Source organism: Syngnathus acus, chromosome 3 (genome assembly GCF_901709675.1).
Source record: "Syngnathus acus chromosome 3, fSynAcu1.2, whole genome shotgun sequence".
In the NCBI taxonomy this organism is placed as follows: Eukaryota; Metazoa; Chordata; class Actinopteri; order Syngnathiformes; family Syngnathidae; genus Syngnathus; species Syngnathus acus.
Genome location: NC_051089.1, coordinates 10,108,684 through 10,124,016, shown reverse-complemented (window position 1 = coordinate 10,124,016; position 15,333 = coordinate 10,108,684). Strand labels below are relative to the sequence as shown.

Below are 15,333 nucleotides of genomic sequence, written 5' to 3'. Positions count from 1 at the left end.
TCACAAGCAGATTTATTTGGGGGATTTCATCTGATTTGTACTGTCACCAGTCACATTAAAGATGGAGACAAGTTTTTTTTTTTTTAATCACAAAAACCTGTCATTTAAACGGGTATGATGTAGAGTTTTTTTTTTTATATACACTGTAGGTAAACTAGACTGCAGGTCTATACCACTGCAAACTACAGCTACATAGACAAACACATTGTTGAATAAATTCACTTGACAGTGCCAGTCAATGTCAGTTATCACACCGAATGATTACATATGTGATGGTAGAATTTTCAATCCATCTCTTGGACCGGATCTCATTAGGTTGTTCGGGTGATGTGTGTTGCTGTGAATCTCTGATATGTATTTCAATCATCCGACAACGTAACACCGACAAGACCTGTGAGTGCGTGTACCACCTTGTAGCCCATGCGGCTTTTGATAAGCAGACACTACAAGGGTCCAGTACAGAACCCATAGAGATGCTCTATTAGGCAAACAATGTCCACATATTGAAAGTCTAGTATCCAAAAGGAACAAAGAACTGAGCAGAAGATGAAAGCGAGACATTTATCAGCCAGTAGTGTGTATGTGAACACAGAAGGGGAGCTAACAATGAGGAGGACCGAAAGTAGGGATAAATGTTTTCAAAGCCCAGCAGACGACGATAAAGGGCTCAGGCTTTGGACAGCAGGGAGAGGGGATGGTCATCGCCTTACCTGATGGAGTTTTTGGTCTCACTTCCTCCCACGCCGACTCCTCTCTGGCAGCGCTGTCTTTTCAAGTGTCTGTTTGAAGCCAGCGGGCAGAAAGGTCACGTTCTCCTGGTCACAGTAGGCTCGTCCAAACAACGGTGGACAAGGCGGGATGGCCGGCAGCTATTGCCGCTGTCCTTGCTTCTGTCTTTGTTGTGTAGTAAAAAAAAAAAAAAAAAAAGTCGAAAGGTAAAGCTATTAATTTGGTGCCTGGGCACCTGAAAACATTTTGGTGATGTACTCCTAGAATTCCAGGTATTTCCAGGGTTTTCCAAAGCTATACTGGGATTTTAGGGACTCCCGAGTCCGAGAAGAGTAAATCAGGCTGAAGCATCACCTGCAATGAGAGACCAAATCTTAGTTTAATATGCAATTCAATCCAGTGTTGTCAAGAGAGACATTTCTGTAAAAGAGCTAATCAGCTGTTCCTAAGACTAGAAAATGAAACTCTATTCATTTGTAAGCAACTACAGGAAGACGGATTCTTGTGATTATATTTAATTTCTCTCCTCATACCGCCGTCGAGTTTGAAAAGGAGAAATGACAAATATTTGCGGCGAAACTTAATTTTCTCGTAAGCAGAGCAAGACATATTCCTGTAATAGCATACATAATTGCCTGCTCTGCACAGGATCTCTCGCACATGACAACAAAGTCTCAGAGACAATACGTATTTATTCTGCTGTCAATTCCAGTGGAGGGAAAAAAAAATGCTTAAAAAAAGACTTTGAATTTCACATTGGGCCCGGTTTGTGAAGCCGGGTAAATATGCTTGTCATATGTTCCAATAGTTCCTCAGCAACAGAGATTTAGTGGGGGGAATACAGGAGGGAGAGGCACACACTTTGTGATAAGTGAATCGCTCTTTTGAAGTCACTTCCATTTGGAAACATTGCGTGATTATTTTTACCTCTGTGGTTGCGACTCAAGTTAAAACCCTCGTTTAATTGTTCCCAAGAGTTCTTATTGTGTCGCTGATAAGGAGCTCAGGGAGCAGCGTTTAAAATTGCGTCAAAAATAACTTGACTTTGTGCTCATTGGCCACAGGTCTGAAAGAGTGACAAAGAAAGACTCGACTTGGCTTCTCCGATTGTAATGTGCACTCAGCCTTTCTTAATGCTCTTTGTTTGAATATCAATTCAAACAATCACCCGAGCCGTCATAAATAAAGACGGCACAGTGCATTAGTAGTTAATCAATAGAAAAAAAATTCTTTACGAGTGTTTCGTCAGCAGTTTGCGGATGACAAAGTATCAACAATAATTTGTCGTCTGCCTCCCTTTCGCAATGCCGCCACTTCAAGGTTGGTCAATGCGACCTGTAGAAGGATGTTTGTCGGATCAATAGCCCACCCACAGCAGCGCCGCGGGCCATCCCTGACCCGGCCCATTGATTAGGCCTCGCTCAGCTGCCAATGGCAATGTGATGCATGTGACACCAAGCTAAGGCAGGAGCAGCGAGGAAGGGGGATGCTGGATTGCCAGTGGCAGCCTCACAGCACACCACAGATAAAAGTCAATTCCACTTAAGCAAATCATTGACAACTAAATAGTTAGCGCGCGGAAGAATTCGGAGAGTCTCCGATGGCGGCGGCTGGATGGCTTTGGGGATTTCCGTAAATATGACCCCGTGTCAATGGGACATGAGCGCTACTTCAATTTGTGCAGGTAGCATGACCCCAGCCTCTGTGTTTGGTTCATTTAGACAGCTCACTGTCAACATATATGCAGATGTACACCTGTCAAAACACGAAGCTACAGCTGCAGTACATGATGAGATCCAATACAACAGCTGTAATCAAATGAAATAAGGCTCCATTTTTATAGGCAAGGACATACTAGATGTATTTGTTTAACAAAGAAAAAACATTGTATACTGAGAACCGGTAAGACCATTTGGCCTCCCTATATCTAAATAAGCAATCAATAGACAGTCAACCACCCACATTCATTCATGCATTAATCATCCGAACCACTTATCCTCACGAGGGACGCGGGCATGCTGGAGCCAATCCCAATTTGAAGTGGCCCACGTTTAGCAAATTAAATTTTTACATTTCTTGCAATAATCTTCTTGACATCTAGGAGTCAAAGAAGTGCATTAAATCAAGTTGAGGAGTTTCATTTAGACATAAGTAGTGATTTGCCATAAACTAGAGGCACAAGTTACATCAGTTTTATATCATCATTATTTGGTTGTATAATCTTTTTGAGACATGTTTTGTTTGGCTTGATAATGGTGCTCTCGCCATTGGGTTATTGATTTAAATGAAGTACTGTACGGCTTTTGGAGAGAATGATATGATATGGGTGAACACAGGTAATCGCTTCAGCATGCACATGCAGTCCCATTGAAGTTGTCACACCCCTTTTGATCCATCTTGCTCACAGCCATTAGCGCTCCATATTAGAGTAGTTTACGTGTCACTTTACTGCTCCTTTCACTTGTGAATGTTATTCGGTGGCCACGACCTCTTTGTGCATTCCCCTCCTATCTAAGGCTCCATATCTCTCGTGGTAATTGCTGAGTGACAGAAAGGCACTAGTGACCACTTCATTATGGAGACAAGCAGGCTGACTGGACGCCGGCCTATTGGCTTTAGGTCACGGTGGCCACACTGACTTTATCTGCCCGGGTTGTCGGAGGTCAGTCCCCCAGAATCTATAAGGAACCCTCCTAGATGTGCAGTGGTTGCCGTACAGGAGGATCTCCTGACCCTGGATGGCTGCTTATATCCACTATTGATTGCACTTTGTCTCCTTCAGTGGAGGGAGGAGTCACATCTCAACATTAGCCTCACAACTTGCATGTTTTGGCAGCAAGTTATATAAGAGCATTGATTTAGTGACTTAGTGGTGAGGTATGAATTTGTTTGATGCACCATCACACTGCACTGACAATTTCTCATTATAATTTTTAATGGCTGGGCTGATTAAACATTCTGATAAATAAAGATATATCTCTGCAGTGATATTTCTACTTTAACTAGCAAAGATGATAAAAAGCAGACTTTGAGCTGTTTTACAGTACTCGGCTACGAAAAGTGAAGATTATTTACAAGAGATTATTCTTCAGATGAAACATTACGGTGATCCAACTTTTTTTTCGAGGTACAAGCTGTCATTGAGCTGATTTTTGTTTGCCGTGACGATAGCAAAAATTAACAGCACTGTTTGCTGGCAGTGAACTCAATAAAAAGCATCATGTGAAGTGTCCATTCAATTGAAGTATTTCATGTAATTACGTATGTCACCACTGTATTCATATGTGAACTGTACCTTTGTGACATTCTTTCAAATGCATGAACATGCTATGCTGTCCAAAGGATAACACTCATTTGTGTGAATACAAACTAGATGGAGTCTATCTACTGATTCTGGAGGTTCACTTTCCTAAATAAACTTCCTCATGAGTGTAATACAACGCCCTAAATTCTCATGAGAAAACTTCGACATGGATGCTGCTCAGTACTCTCTCAAGAATGTCACCAGCTCTTTCATGGAAAATGAAGGAATCCAGTCGCTCATGTTTACCATCGTTAGCGTCGCCATATGGATAGAGGTGTGTGTAATTGTTTGTGCGAAACTAAATGTCTACCCACGTTGCGTTCGCCGCAGCTTGTGTCTGTGCGCGACCATTTATGTACACACTAAAGCATCCGCGATGCTCGTTAGATCTTGTCTCTCGGCAGCTACGTGGCAGCATTCGTATTAAATCACCACAATGGCAGATGAGCTCCGGCACTAGAGAGACAAGCATCTATTTGAAAGTCCTCTTTATTACACTTTGTTCCTTTTAATAATAATAAAAAAAAAAGTACGGGAAAAGATAACCCGGTTTTAAGGATTTCAGATAAACAGCAACGATTGCATCTTTAAATAATAGATGACCCCCGCCTGTTACGGACGGGAATATAACTGAAAATAATTGAAGACAACAATGTCCTATAAGAGCACTACTCCAGTACTGCTGATTCGGAATGTGTTACAACTTCAAACAGTCAGTCATAAACTATGGATAATCTGTACAAGAAAGGCAGGCGCCTGTTTACAACTTCCGTCTAATTAAGGCTACAGGATGAGTTCTACCTTTCTTCAAGTTGATGTGTGGTTGCTCGATATACCGGGTGGGTGGGGGTGGCTTGTACCAATGGCAAATTAGAGTTGGGAAACAAAATGAAACAAACAATAACACTCTATTATGAACTGCAGTCAAAGGGATAAATATTTAACTATCTGTCTACATTTGACACACTTTAGGTGGAGAACAAATAGATCCTGAACAACACAATCCCAAACTTGCAATAGTAAGTCCTTTGACCACATTGGTATTTAGAATTCTGCTTGTACTGTGATTGCAATCCGTCCTCATTATTTTGGGGAGTCAACGTTTCTGCGTTAATTCCGTCTCTAAAGGAATGACACCGATCTAGCGCCAATCAAAACAAATCATGATGTTACAACAACAAAAACATTGGCCTCATCTGGGAGATGTATGAATGTGGGGAAGAATTATTGAGTTGTGGGAGAATCATTGTTGCTGAGTGCAAGTGATTTTTTTCTACTGAGTAAGTTTAACAATAAAGTTGTGTATGGGACACAAGTTATTTGGTGTCACGGCAAGAAAGTTACCTAAAAAGTGATCAGTACAGTATCAATGTGTTTCCTTTGGAGTTTTCTTGCACTTGTCACACAATTTCATTTGCCATAGCTATAAGATGATGTGCTCACACATCCTAAAGCTAAAAAAGGTTAAAACATATATTCGAATTAATCCAAACGTGTTGACTGCCATGGATTGACAACATTTCCATTTGTTTCAGAGAGGAAAGTTGTTTTGAGATACAAGTGGTTTGATTTACTACAGTGGACACACAACAATTTTTTATAAAACTGTACATGCATCCTAATTTTGTGATTTGAAAGATTATTTTTGCCAGTTTGCTTCACAGTACCATGACTGCGTAGATGCTCTTTCTGTATTTTGTGTGCAAAGCCAAGTAGGAGGAGGTGGGATAAAGCCGTATTTGATGATTAATCACTGGACATAATAAAGCTTCTCACCATGAGTCCAGAGTCCAGCTGATTCCATGATACGATCGGAGGCGATTAGAAAGAAAAAAAAATCATTCCTTACAGTGCATCGGTAGCGCAGTCTAATGATGTCTTCTGATTGGACCGTGTGGAGAAGATAATAAAGGACCTTCTTCAGAATGGACTCTGAGATTATTTCTTTGCTTAACTTTTATGAAACAGGGCAATGAGCCTGGATGCTGCCGATTTGAGGATTAAGATAAGATGACCTTTCACATTATGTCGCCATGTATAAAAGATGAAGTTTACAGTCCCTCATCACATTAGACCTTATCAATGGTTCGAGCCTCTGTGACATCCCTTTGAACATCACAATGGGTTTTTTTCAAGCTGAAATACAACAGGCCTTTACCCCCCAGTGTGGGATTATTGTTCCAGAGCGTGTATGTGTGTGTCATACACCACGAGCGAGGAGAGGCACACTTGCTTTGTTTGGACAATGCTATATTGCTAATCCACTGTATTAAAGAAATAAATCAAAAATATGCCAAACCAAAGCTTTCCTAGTGATCATGTGAGTAATATCATAATGAAAAGGTAGATTATGATGGATGAGCATTTTATTAAACAGCAGAAGTTGTAGCGTACAATCAGATCATCTGCCCCACCCACCCCTCAAATGAAACATATGGCTTAGTATTGAACAACAGCAGGGTAGGTTCGTCAACTCTGCAGACTGTCTGAAAAAGTCAAATAAATAAATAACAACAAAATAAATCAATCTTAACAGTCGTCTTAAAAAAGAGTAAATAAAAATAACCGTCAAATGGAAGGCAAAGTGTTTCAAATGCAAACCAGCATGTTTGTTGGATCAAGTTCAAGATGTGCTGTTAAAGCTGAAGGGGTAGCTGTCACTTACACATCCCGTCACTTGTTTCAGTGTCAAAGCCAGTGAAACTATATTTGAAACCAGTCAAGCGATCTCACCTCAGTGGCACATCTTTTTTGTTTGGCGCTAGAACAAAACTCAATTTTGGGTGCTCGTAAAGAGAAGCTCTTGAATTGGAACCGGCCTGAAAGCTAGTCAGTGCTTTACAGACATCAGACAACCAAACGGCCACCATCGCCCTGCTCCTTTGATACAGGAGTTATTGTTTACCCCTATAACTTACAGCTCGGCTCTGCGGGGACTTATTTTTATAACCCTCATTATTTTCTGTCATAAATATTCAAATCCAGATCAGAAAACCTCGAGCTTAGCGAGGAGAATAGCCAAAAACAACATGCGGCTTTTCAGCTTCCCCCAGCTCTCAGTCTCTATAGAAAATCATTAAGAAGATGAATAAAGAAATCAGACAGAATGCTGAGACGAGCGCATACGAGGCCTGCTAAAAAGCACTCATGTGAAAGAGTCGGGATGGAAATTTTTGGCCAAGGAGCCTGGCTTCTTTTGTTCTTTATTTATTTGAGCGTTCCGTCACGTTCTGCATTTCCTCCTTTTAGACAGTGAATTAATATTTGCGCTCGGAATATTAATCCTGATTCAGTTGCGGATTAGTTTTCTATTGTCCCCTCGGCGCTGAGCCATAAATAAAGGCGCTGACATGGAGAGGAAATCTATACCTCCCTGGCCTGCAAACAAAGACCTCTGCACCCCGAGATAACACATGTCCCCGCAACACGGACGCCCCCCTTCCGTCGCCCACATGCCGGATCCCCCTCTCCCGTCACCCCCGCTTCCCTCTTCCACTCATCATCCTCTCTCTCCTTCAGAAAAAACTTTGCCATGGTAGATTTGCAAGGCAATTGTGCCCTTAAAGCGTGCCTCTTCCTCAGCTTATACCATGCATTTTCCAGAGTTTATCAAAGAATACAATGGGGTTATGCTTTCTCCATTATTCTCCGGGCAAGAACAGTAATTCAACTGCGGCGCTAGTAGCGAGGCAGCCATGATGTCTCACTACGGAACACAGAGAGCGAGAGAGAAACGCAATGCATTACTTTGTTGACCTTTCCTGTTCCCATAGTTTACAAACAGCTGTGAAGCTCATTCCTCTGGGCTCTTTGTACATCAGAGGCTGGGAGTGATGGAGGCACGCCAGGCTTAAATGAAGGGCTTTTTCAAGCTTGCCTCCATCGTGGTTGACAAACACAACCTAACAAACGTGCGTCCGCTTTATCTCTGCCGCCAAAGCCATTGCAGGCGTGCGGGAAGAAATACACAGCATACAGATAGCATGACATCCTTTCATGTAAGTATATATTGTAACAGACAATCTGTTCAACAACAGAAGAAGAAATCTAAACATATCCACGCATCAGCATCGCCACCCACACGCAGAAATAAGGTGCATTTGCTCACTCGGGGGATCTAAAACTAAATTGCACGCGTCTTTCAAGGATGGAAGAAACAGTATCACAAAAGTTGGCACACCACCCATCCAATCTTTGCTACCATGTCATCAGTTTACAGCTTGTAAAAGTAAATTTACTGTCCCCTCAAGGTAACAACGAGCAGCCATTAATGTATGGACAACAAAAGTGAGTCCACCTCTAAGTGAAACTATCCAAACTGGGCCCCGCCAGCCATTTTCCCAACGTCATGCTTCAAAGTGTCAGGTGCAAATGGGGAGCATGTGCGTTAAATTTGATGTGACTGCTCTCACACTGGTCACTGCAAATTTAATTTGGAACCTCATGGCAAATAACTTTTTGAGGATCTTAAAATAAAATAAATACTGTAATTGTCATTTTTGTGAAAGCAAAAGAGAACACTGATTAATGTGCAATGTGCAAAGATTGGGTTTACTCACACAAGTTCAATGGCAGGTCAGTATTTGGACAAAAAGGTGGAGAAGCCACATTGGACCAGGGAAGATGATAACAGGAGAAAAAGGACCAAGAAATATTGATCATAGAGGCAAAAGAAAGCTGTGTCAAGGTGCAACTTTTAAAAGCACTACAAAACTATATTCAGAAATGATCTTGATGCATATTGAACTTGATCCAATAGGCATAACATGCATGCATTTCAACCAGCTGCAATTTTACTTTCTATGTTCCAGTTATTATGTCCCAATTTCAAGATGATCTAATATGTTCTTCATGCCCTTGTGTCATCTGTCTACAAAATTTCATTGAATTATATTAAACAGTTTTACAAATTAAATAAGTGTAATTCAATATCAAAACAAGAAGTCATCCTTTGTACTAGATTTAACTAATAACAAAATAAAACATTTGTTATTTGCAGTTTCTGGAAACTGTGACAACAGTGGCTTTGAAGGAAATAGTTGTTTGTTCAAAGGTTGAAGCAAATCTCGGAAGTGTACACTCAAATGATGCTTTTTCAAATCAACAACCAATAAGTTGTGGTTTCAGAAAATTCATTTTTTTTTTGCCACACATATCCATTTTTGGACAGCTTGGACAATCCAAAGCCGGTTGGCTAAAAGTAAGCATGCGGTAAACAGTTGAAGTGAAGCATGTTGCAGACAAGAACAGGCAGCCACAACGATTGCATGTTTAATCAATCCAGTTGTGTCTGAGCGTCTGGGTGGGGAGTCGCTCACAGTCTGGAAGGGGTTAATGGGAAATCAATGAGGGGATGTGCTTATGAGCAGGACATGGGGAAGGAGGGACACTGGGGTGTGAGTGAGAGGAGGCAGAGAGGAGGGGGAGATAGTAACATTGTTTCCTGTGATAGCAGCACACTTCCCAGATGTTATCTGTCACTCAGAGGCCAACTCTGGTGACCAGATGTTTAGGCTCTGAGTGGTAGAATGGCTTATTGGTGGATCAATACAGGTCAAGTGCAAGGCGATATTTACCACTAGTCTGCAAACAGAACACACTGATGCATGGGAAAGACAGAAATGTGTGGAATGAACTTGGGGCCTTATATTGATACGGAATACAACTATGCACTCTTTAAAAGTCTCTTTACCAAAACTCTATAACTCCATTTTCAAAATTGATGTCATGTCAATTTATCATTATTATGATTATTATTATTATGATGATGATTATTATTAGTATTATTATTATCAATTTGACTGTATAAATCACAAGTTAGTTGAGTCACCTGCCACTATACGGCACTTTCATTGCAAGGTTGCGCTCAAGTATGAACACAAAATTGTCAGAGGAACAGCTAAATGTATATATATTAAAAAAACAGCAAGAGGGAAAAAAAAAAATCATGCCTTTGCTCTGTTGGCCTGATTGTTTTCTCATAGATACGGATCATAATATGGCTGCAATATCTCCTTTGTGTACATCCATAGCTGGCAACAAAGGGCAATGCTGATTTGAAAGGAAAGGTAAAAGAAATGCAGGAGAAAGCAGCCTGAGCAGTCCTTCAAAGGCCCCGGGGGCCATGTGGGGAGGTAGGCTGCTGCTTGGAAAGGGGGAACCCGGAGCACGTCCCAGTGCAGTCAGACTCTTTGTAGTTAGAGCAAGCTGAACTTGCCAGAGGCTTTCTGCTCTAACCCGTACCACTCAGACTGTTTGGGGAAATTACACCACCGAGCAATAATTAATCAAGTAAATGTTGAGTCGCTTTGATTTGGATTACATTAACATATGATCAACAATGCATTCATCAAATACAAATAAACACCTTTGGTTAAAAGCATACTTAACAGCAGACATTTTCACACTGATATGACGCCAAACGATTGCTTTGGCAAAAAAGTCTTACGTGCTCCTGGGACCATTGCATCTTTGCACTTAAAACAACAATATGGAGCTATTATACTGAAGTGTATTTGATTAACATTTAAAGTCATTTGGCGTGACTTTGGTTTTGATGAAAGGTGTCTTTGTGGTTTGTGAATGTTTTTTAACACAAATTTAATCTTGGTTCACTTAAGAGTTTGCACTGCTCTTACTTATTCGTTGCATGTGAAACATTTGCATAAAGGCCCAGCCTAATTGGAACGTGTGATGACATCATATGCTTTGTATTTCATTTGGTGATATTTTTACTGGCTGAGGCTTCTAAACATTTTTATTAAAAAGAGAAAGGAGAAATAAGTGACACACATGTTGACATTCAGATGAATTTGGTGAGATGGAATGTTTCGGACTTTGCTTTACACAATCGTGATTTTGTTGGCATAAACTGGGAAAGAAATCAACTTTCATAAGTGAGCATGGTTTTGTCTGTCGACAGATGAATGCTTACACTCAATTTGTATTTGCCAGGGAAGATTAAAACTGCACAATAATTCCATAGTGTTGTGTCCTTTATTGAATGCTTGCTTCAACTTTGCGTCAACCATTCCAACCAAAAAGCAAAAATATCACAAATTCATTTCTTTAACAACAGCAGACTGCATCTGACAGACTAAATAAAAACAGCACTAATGAAGAGTGAGAAACACAATGCACGCAATTTGTGCAAAAGCGTCTCTAAAAGAAGCCGGCAAGTGGATTGTAGCAAATTGTTAGTTACCGCTATCATTTGCAGAGGGCTCGAATCAGCACTGCTTTTGTATTTTTACATTTTCACTTAAATGCATGTTCTGTTTTCCTCAGATAAAGTTGTGCTGTTTAAATAAAAGCATCCTTTCGTGCCGTACACTTTGTTCATTGGGGAACTTCATGCCCGGGGATTTTCTAAACACAATTCATCAAAGTGGAACAGCGCTCTTTTTTTTTTTTGCATTCCTAATCCTTTTTGCTGCAGATGAGAGATTTGCTGTTCAGACTCATTAAGATTAAAGCATTTTGCCAGAGTTATTTAAGAATGCAAAGTTCCATGTGAGTTCAGAACAGAGGAAAATCCTATCAACATGCTCGGTGCACTGGGGGCGGCTCTTAGCCTATATTCCTATATTTGGTGTTGGTGATTGAATGATAGCATGTGAAATAGTTTTTCACAATCCATTATAGCTCCAATCAGTTTGGTTTTCTCACTATCAGGAATGTCGGAGTGTGATTTCTCCTTTTGTCTACAATGTGTGAGATTAGATGTGGGTTTTTTTCTGGTGCTTATTCTTTTTTTGGGGGGGGTGAGGAGGACAAATTTGCTTCCTGTACTGTTGTTTGGCATAAACTGAAAGACAAATCAGTTTCTTGAGGGCAGCGATACATCAAGCGTATAATGCTTACCTGCACGGATTCCAAGAAGGCATTTCACTTTCTAGTGTTACTCTGCCAGCACATCACGGTTGAGTGCTCGCAGTAAAATATTGAGTTGGCCAAGGTAGCAGTTGTGTATCTTTCAAAAGAAATGATGGTCCAAAATGATTAACATTATTTTTTCAGCCAACTGCTAAGATCCTCAGCTCCAGTCTCAGCACCTCTCTGAAACTTTCCAAGTGTCGCAATCTGGTTCCATTTTACAGCTGGCCTTGGGATTGTAACAGAGCTCCTTTCTCTCCCCTCTGAACCGCATATTTAATCCCTACGCTTATGTCAAACTTAATTACAGGACCTTGTACGAAAAAATAACAAGTGAGCCTTGTAGGAGTGGGCGAGAGGAAAGGAAAGTATTAAGAGAGTGAGAGAAAACGAGACCTAAAGAGAATGCTAAGAGGTGCGAGGGGGGAGGAAAGGAACAACACAGACATTTAATCTGTTGACTCAGTATGTTAAATAGCCCAATACGAATCTTTGATGTTGTTTTTTTTCTTTTTTCCTCCATGGAAACGACACTATAGGTATATAAAAAAAATCACTAAGTATTTGCTGAATCCATATTAATGGCCTTAAACGTGTACTAGGGCTGACATAGCACAGAGATGTCATATGTGCAACAAAAACCTCAGGAGGTGTCTTAAGCATCATCTTTTTCACTTACAAATCCGCCTGAAACCGCACGAGCCAAAAATAAATAGTCATTAAACCCTATTTGTGCCCGTAAAACTATTTACTCTGTCGAAGTGGAAAAGTCAGGAAGAGAGATGTTTAGTCTGTCAGTTTAAAACTATTATCTCCAACCCTGAAAACATCAGCCGAGTCTGTTATGCACTGACAAGGTAAGACAGCACTCTGAAGAAGAAACCTTTGAAAAGTCAAAACCTGTTTTTTGGGCAGGGGTGGGTATCACCAACACTTGACTGCAGTGCGCAAAAGCAGAGTTTGAAAATCCCTTATTCATACAATCTTCTTAAGACAAAACCGCATAAACGCTGTATACACGGAGTCTTTTGAAAAGGCAGATGGTGGGAAGCGAGAGCAAGAGAGTCAGACAAAACACATCCTAGGACCACCGTGGCCATACTTCTTTGCACTCGCCAAAACATTTTTCCCTTCCATGTTCTTCCGCCCACATCGACCACTCTTAGCCTCTTCTCTTTTTGGCCGGTCTGGAGGCTGGATCCTTCCCAGACTGGCCTTGAGTGGTCAAGGAGTGGACCACAGGAGGTTCCCATGCCACTGGTGCTGCAACTGGCGCGCCACCCAGAGGTATTTATAGCAGGCCAGCACCAAAGGGCAGCGAGAGAGGGCACGCTTGTTTTCCTTTCCGTTCCCGAGGCGCTCTCCCTGGCCTCACATGTGGGTGTTAAATATATACCCAAATACTGGGAGCAACATACGAGGCTTTGGGTTCCTTGAAAACAGAAGTTAGTTGAGGGTGAACAGGGAGCGAAGATGGTGTCTGGACCAGGAACCATTCAAACTCGACTTGTTATTGTGAGGAGGTGAAGGAAGGGCAAAGTCCAGCCAAAAGAGGAGGTGGTGCAGCAGCCAGCCCTGTTGTTGTCTTCGCCAACATCAAATAATATCCGGATCCAAAAACTCGCCTGACTGTCTCCATGTGCTTCTGTCTTTACGCTCTGTGATGAAGCTTTCTCTCTCCAACTCTTTGCACGAGAATCCCAGAGTGGCTTTATTACTATGATGAAACCAGACCCTATAAATACGGAGCACTGTGATGAATATAACAGCAATTATGGGATATGCGATAATTAGATCAGGACAGAAAGAAAGACTCACTGAAGTTGGCACTGTGTTTTTTTTTGTATTTGGGAATTCCTTTCAACCTTGAGTCTTAATGTATGAAGAATTACAGAGGCAACAGTGGTGTGGTAATCATGAGGGTCTCCGCAGAGGCCTCGTGGGACGCCATCAGTGATTCTCTACACTTCTCAGCTCCGTCTCGTGTCTAGTATTTTAACCATGCCCGCCCGACAAACAATTAATAAGCTGACCCTCAAAAATGAACAGGCAGGGATGTGGGGTGCTCCCAAATGGGCCCATCAAGCGGCTTGCTTCATCAGCTTTTAACCTCGTCAGACTCGCTCAAGTCTTTTCGTTTCACTGTACGGGGGCCTTCCCGCTGCATGATTGCGTCAGAAAGATTCCATAGCCACAGCCTCTGTTTTTTCATACTTGTGGGAAAATCACAGTTCATGTTTCCTTGGATGCTTCACACATTCCTCACCCTGTCTTCACATTGCAAGGCCCCTGAGACTGGGTAGGGCCAAAAGCACTCAGAGGGAGGTGCTTGGCAGATGAGAGGTGGGGCCAAATGAAAATAAGAACCTTTTTTTTTTTTTTAGGTTTATTTTTTTCTAGGTTTATTTAGGGGCAAGTTGCTATGTGATGGGAACTCAAAAAAGGCACTAATTACATTTCCCAGAGTTTGATGAGTTTAACAGAGCTTGGTCAGAAATTTTCCAGCCCATTTGACATCTCCGGACACAGGTGGGAAGCATAGATAACAGAACATCTGGAAGCCACAAAAATACATCTGTAGGGTGTAATACAACCAACGCAAACGTCATCAAATCCTACAGTGAATGACAACTCAAAGTCACGGGTTTTCTCTTGAAAAGAAGTAGCCATCCTTGAATGCTATTCCAGATATTTGGGCAAAGGTTCATCAGGCATATAAACCAGTCTGCTTCCCATTCCAAAAGTAGGCTGAAGGAGTGCTCGTGCAAAAGCTATCCAAAGCAAAGATTCATCTTCATTTACCTGCAGTCACACATACACACAACTCGGATGAACTTGGCCGCATTCAAGTTTGGTCTCATCCCAAATTCCTGACTTCCAAATTTCAAGACAAAGGTGATTAAGACTGATTTATTCATGCATCAGTGTAGGATGAAGGGAGCAGGACAGAGAAGCAAAGCAATTAATTCTGATGCTGAAAACATTATTAATGGTAATGTTTAAAACATCAAAGCACAGACTTGCAGAGACAAGGCATCCCGACCGACTCTGACAAGATGGAACAGATGAGCTCACTTGAGTCAGTCAAGGTGAGGCATGGGAGAAAATGTAATTTGTCTCTCCACTGATTTTCATTAAGACTTCTTGGAGAAGCTGTTGTTCAAGCAGAGGCTTGAATTCAAGAATAGCCTCGCTTCACCTTCACTGGCTTGGAGATTAACCCAATGTATCATTGATCAATTAAACAATCAATCAGACGTCAAAGTTGGCCAATTCTATGCCTCGGATGCAAAAAGCGAGGTCCACGTCATGTCAGCCACCATTGTCCTTGTGCCGACGTCCACCTTGAAAATCTAATGCGGCCTACAGCAGGCCTAAGATGGTGTCACCTTCGGAAGCACCCCTGAAACCGCATCAAAACTTTT

General features: G+C 41.5%; 1 protein-coding gene across 2 annotated transcripts in view; it reads right to left on the bottom strand.

Annotated features, from left to right (window-relative positions):
• Nucleotides 1-15,333, bottom strand: part of zfhx3 (zinc finger homeobox 3) — a 217,061-nt gene that overhangs the window by 141,444 nt on the left and 60,284 nt on the right. For both annotated transcript variants that reach the window (XM_037247285.1, XM_037247283.1), the window contains exon 4: nt 711-1,083. The gene's annotated coding sequence lies outside the window, so the exon portion shown is untranslated. The remainder of the gene's footprint in view (nt 1-710; nt 1,084-15,333) is intronic.